We start from the raw sequence: 6,000 nt of genomic DNA, 5'->3' as shown, positions 1-6,000 counted from the left end.
TGAGCTCAGCTGCTTTGGCAGCACTGGGGCACAGAGGTGCCAGGGGGGCACCGACACTGATTCACTGGGACATGAGTGGAAACAGCCCCGGTTCCTTGAAATGGGGGAGCGGGGCTGGGGGCTGCAGCGAGCCGAGGCCATCCGCTGCCCCCCAGCCCCAGCAGCATCCTTCCCACCTGCTCTGTGTCTCAGAAAACAAATTAATATTCCATAAAGTGCCCTCAAAGCACTTGCAGGCAACATTTCATGGAAATCGGGGGCGTTTGCACCTTTCCAAGCCCGGGCAGGCTCCAGCGAGGCAGCGATGCTGAGCTGGGGGCTGCACACGGAGCCGGGCCTCTGGGGTCCAGAATTAATAGGCCAGCGCAGGGGCTGTTCCCGGCATGTTTTATTTATGGGAATCAGGCCAGTGAAGTTCCCTCAGCTCTCAGAAATAGTCACATCGCCTCTGCTTTGTGCTGCCCACGGCCGTGACCTTGATAAATGGGGCAGTGCCTGGCCCCGCCATGCACCTGAGAGGATGCTCATCCCATGGGAACTGGCCAGGGTTCATCCCCCACCCCCAAAACTCTGCTGTGCCCCTGCACCCCATGAGCAGCCGTGCTCCTGCTGCGCTGCCTGCGGCTGCAGCTCTGCCCACAACCCATGAGAATGGACCCACGGGAACTCCACCAAAAATCCCCCAAACACCAAGCGAGCACCGGGCACCCCCCGCTCCCCCCTTCCGAGAACGGGGCTCGCCAGGAGATGTGTCCGCAGCACCGAGGTGACATTTACCTTTTGCACCAAACCGAACCCCTGGGGCACTGGTTGGAGACCCCAAAACGGGAACCAAAACTGGGGCTTTGCTTGGTTTCTTTTTCTTGTTTTTAACTTGCATTTTTTACTCGTTTCCCAATGCTAGATCACGGGCACAGCCTCGCCACGCTCACCACCACGGTGGCATCTCTGCCAGTCCCTCTTGGTAGCCCTGGGACCACTAAAAGCATCCCGCTGTGGTACCCGGCAGGGAGGGATGCTGAGCAGAGGGTCAGATCCTACCAGGGAAAATCCGAGCATGTTTCCCTGCTTTATCTGGAGCAACGGCGGGTTTGCACCATAGGAGCAGGGCAGTGGGAATGGTGCTCTGCTGGGCAGCACCTTTGGGTACTTTCGGTACCAAGGCGGGCAGCGCCGCCTCATCTACTCCACCCAAGAGCATCAATAAGTTAGAAAATGGTGTAAAACAAACAACACATTTTGGGTATGCGAGGACGGGCTTCACACCATCCTGGGGATGGTCAGGAGAGATTCAGGGCTCTGCACAAACGCGATGATCGCTCCGGTCAATCCGTGTGATTGCTGAAAACACGTTATTAATTTCTGGTCTGTCGTAATTATGGACCAAGGTGGCTTTTCCCAGGGCTATGGGTGAGTTGGTGGGGGAGCTGGGAACAGCCTGGTTCCTCTCCCCACCCTCCAGCCCTGACACAGCATCACCCTCCCCATTTCCTTCCCTCGCCGATAATTAGCCGGGGTTTATTCTCCCGCAGCCTTTGGCTTCACGGTTCCTGGTGATTTCTCTCGGCGCAGTGTTTCCCCAGCCAAGTGCTGGGAAGGAGATGTGAGACCCGCACCCAGGGCAGCTCCCACTGCGGGAAATGACCGTGGGTGGCCCCAGGAGGGGGGAACGGGGCAGGCGTTTCCCGAAAATCCCATTGCCGGGAGAGCTGGGGGCCAAGGGGCAGCGGTGCCCTTTGCAGCGCAGGAAATCCTCCCTGGGGCTGCCGAAGCCCAGGGGGGCCCAGAGAATCTCAGCCTCTTCAGGCTCTGCCCTTCCCAGGGTTTGTCACCTGGGGTGGTGATGGGGGGGTGGGCAGGGGGTCCCCACCCTCACCCCAACCTCAACCACTCTGGGTCCTCCATGGCACAGGGTCCTGTGTGATGCCCAGACCCCAGGGCTCAGACTGAGGTGGGCTGAGGTTGGGCAGGGCGGTGGGATGTCATCAGGCCACCGCAGGCTCACAGGCACTGGTGGGATCATAGAATTATAGAACAGTTTGTGTTGGAGGGACCTTCCCAGCTCCCCCAGTGCCACCCCTGCCGTGAGCAGGGACATCTTCACCAGCTCAGGTTGCTCAGAGCCCCGTCCAGCCTGGCCTGAGATGTCTCCAGGGATGGTTCATCCACCACCTCTCTGGCCAACCTGGGCCAGGCTCTCACCACCCTCATGGGCAACAATTTCTTCCTCATGTCCAGCCTGAATCTCCCTCCTTTAGGTTAAAATCATCCCCCCTTGTCCTCTCACAACGGGCCCTGTTGAAAAGTCTAGTCCCATCTTTCTTACCAGCCTCTTTTAAGCACAGAAAGGCCGCACTAAGGTCTCCCTGGAGCTTCTCTTCTCCAGGCTGAACACCCCAACTCTCTCAGCCTGTCCCCAGCAGAGCTGTTACAGCCTTGCATCATTTCTGTGGCTCCTCTGGCCCCTCTGCAGCAGGTCCATGTCTGTCCTGTGCTGAGGACCCAGAGCTGGACCAACACTGCAGGGGGGGCTCAATCTATTCTGCCCGGAAAAGTCCCAGCCCAGGGCAGAGCTCGGCCCCAGCTGGGGACATGGGGGTTTTCAGCTTGTCCCTCTGCAGCCTCGCTCCCCCAGCTCCCTTCGGGTCTGACTCCATCTCAGTTTCACTGCACAGGTGGAATATCCCCATTTGGCATAATCTCCTACAGATACCCAGCATGTGGTACATGGCATGGGGCTATTTACTCTTTCCTGAGAAAAGAAGCATCTGAAGTCTTGAAAAAAAAAAGTTAAAAATAAATCAATTCAATTAATAAAAGGAACCCTGTTAGACTATGGAAATTATTTACTGAAAGAGGAAATTTGCCAAGTATAATAAACCTGGAGCAATTTTCTCTCATCTTCACTTGGTGGCAGACAGTGTAATTAGCCATTTGTTGTTTCCAGCCATGACATTTTTGTTTGTTAGTAGCCAGGCAGGGCTCAGATCACTTCCCTTGGCCCCTGTTGTGGGGTTTTGCCACATAACAGCTTCTTCATCCCAAAGAGAGGGTTCCTGTCCTGCAAGCTGCATGTGGGGGGGTTGCTCTTGGAAGGGAAGCATTGCGGAGGTGTGTGTCTACATAGGAGGGATTTCTTCCTCTATGCTCCAAACCAGGGTTACATCCCTCCCTGCTGCCTCCCCAAGGACTCGAGGGGCTTTACCCAGAGGTATGTGTCCTCTGACTGTGTCTCAGGGGCCAGGCAGTGAAATCAATAACAAAAACAATGCTCGGCTCCTACACGGAGCTTTACATCTTCAAAGCCCTTTGCTGGCATAAACTCATTAACAGGGAGGAATCGAATTCCTGGTCACACAGGTCCCAAGGATGCAGATCTTGGGGGCGATGGACTGGAACGCATTGTAATAAGAAATAGCTGCTGCTGGTGGCTGCGCACAGGAGGGCCCGGAGGAGCCGGCGGGAGCAGATGGAGCAGGGATGCTGCGATGGAGACAGTGCCGGGGGGGCTGGCAGAGTCCTGGCAGCAGAGCCGCTTCCCCTCCTCGCAGCAGCCGGTGTGTCAGGGTGGGGGATCTGGGCTCACACAGCCCCCTGAGCCCCCCAGGATCTCACAATGCAGAAGAGAAGGGTCTGGCATAATCTCCTCCACAGCTCCACTTCCCTTTGGGAGCATCCTGCCCCCACCATGCTCTGCATCCCCTCTGCAGCATCCCTGGCTGCTCCAGCCCCACCTGCCCACCCTGCAAGATTTATTTAACACAAGACAGAGCTTCCCACAGGTCTCTCATCCTGGCCCTCACCTCCCTAGGGTGGGATCCACAAAACCCCCACATCCTCCGCACTGCTCACTCAGCCCATCCCACCCAGACTTTGACCTGGATGTGACTTTGACCAGGGTATCCCCCCAGGATTTGGGGTGCACTCCCACCCGTGGCCCTGGCCCTGTGCCCACGGCTGGGTGGGGAACCACAGCTCCTATTTATGGTGTTCTCCCTGGGAGGTTTTCCAGGAGGGAGGACAGGAACACCCTGACCTGATCCTTGAGGTCCCTGGGGTCCTGTCTCCAGGATGGGTTGAACACACGCGTGCCCAGGGGACAGCTGTGCTGGGAACGGGAAGGGATGTCCTGCACCTCTCCCCTTCCCATCCCTCCTCCCTGCGGTTGGTACCCTCCCTGTCCCCAACCCTGTCCCTGTCCCAGTCCTCAGCTCGAGCCACCACTGTCCTCACCAAGTCCCCATGGCAGCGAGGCCCCGAGAGGCTCCTCGGTGTGCGGGGGCACGGAGGGATGCGGGGGCACGGAGGGATGCGGAGGCCGAGCTCATCTGGGGTTACCTTGGAAACGGCGCCCGAGCCACACATCCCTGTCACCACCGAGGGACTGAGCCACAGCGGTGGCGAGGCCAAGCTCTGCTCACCGGTCAGAGGGACAGCAGGGGTGCTGGGCAGCATGTCCCCCCATCCTGCTCAGTAGTCAGTGCCAGGCAGGGGGAGAGGTGGCTGCAAAGGGATCTGTGTCCTCCTTGGGCAGGGGGACATCACCCAACCCCATGAGGGGATAAACTCCCCCAATGGTGGCTGCAGCTCTCCCAGCAGCTGGATCCCTCCCTGCAGGACAGGCGCTCCCCGCAAAGATGCTGCTTTAAATAAATAACGAGCTGCCGGCATCTCCCGGCCCTGCGGGCAGCACCACGCTGGGAGCCCTCCCCACGGCCCCCCCGCTCCCCGCCACGCTGGGAATGGGGACAGCGGCTGCTGGGAGCTGGGGGCGGGGGAGACCCAGGCCAAAGGGGCTGGGAGGGGTCTTGAGGGGTCCTGGGCAGGGTCAGTGCTGGCTGATATCAGCTGCTAGCCCTTCCTCAAGCCTCCTGTGATGGAGCATCACAACCTCACATAGGAAATGAGATTTAAAAGCTGAAGGTCATCCAGGGGAGAAACCCTCCATGCCTATCTGGGGGTGCTGGGATGGATGCGGGGATGTGGGCAGGGTGCGGGGATGCAGGCAAGGCACAAGCAGGCCACAGAGATGTGACCCAGCCCTTTCCCACCCTGAAAGATGCTTCATCGCAAACCAGTTTGCATCAGAAGGCGATGCAGGCAGGGGCGCAGGCAGCCGGAGCCTGCAGGCAGGGTTCAGGCAGAGGCCAGGCAATGCCAGCGAACAGCTCAGGCGTGGAGGAGAGAAACCGGCCAGCGAGCCAAGGAGCCCAGAAGGGCAGCCACAGGCTTCAATTAGCCAAGGAGCAATGGCAGGATCCTGCCTGAAATAGAGTGGGCAGGGAACTGTGCCCGCGGGCAGCGCAGCCTGGCACCCCCAGATGCTTCACCCCCTCCCAGCACCCGCATCGCTGCCCTGCCCGTGGCCGGGGTGTTGGGGTGTCAAGGGGATGGAGCAGCCGGGGAATGCAGGTGGGGAGGGGGCTGGCGGGCCGGGTGGGGGTGCCGGGGGGTGAGCAGGGCCAGACTCTGCTCCGAAAGCAGCTGAGAGGAAGGAAGAAGCCGCTAAAATAAGCAGGTGGGTGGGCAGGGAGGAAATCAAGTGAGGCTGATAACGGCCCGGCTGGGCAAGGGGGAAAAGAAACAAAATGTCCCCAGGAAATAGGAACCGGCTCCCGGGAAGGAGAAAGAGATTGTGGGGGGTAGCGGCACGGAGAGTGGATGCCGAGGGAGGGGGACAGGGGAACCGGGGTCCTGCACTGCCCGGATGGGTGTGTGGGCAGGGGAAGGGCAGGATGCTCTGAAACACTGGCCAGGAACAGGGCCAGCCCCGGGTCCCTCTGCCTAAAGCGGGGGTGAGTGTGGGCAGAGGCACCATGAGCATCTTCAGGAGGTGGGCAGGTGCCCGTGGGTGACCCCCCAAGAGCGAAAGGTGAGCAGCACAGGGCTCCAGGTGGTTTATGTGCAGGCAGCCGCCTGTTCTGCTCCAGGAATGGCCTCGCTTTGGTCGTGACAGGAGGACAGGGACCGAAACCAGCTGCCCAGCATTCCAGGGGCAGT

This window comes from Nesoenas mayeri, assembly GCF_963082525.1.
Source record: "Nesoenas mayeri genome assembly, chromosome: 16".
In the NCBI taxonomy this organism is placed as follows: domain Eukaryota; kingdom Metazoa; phylum Chordata; class Aves; order Columbiformes; family Columbidae; genus Nesoenas; species Nesoenas mayeri.
The sequence above is the reverse complement of the archived record's forward strand: the minus strand, read 5'-3'. Positions refer to the sequence as shown.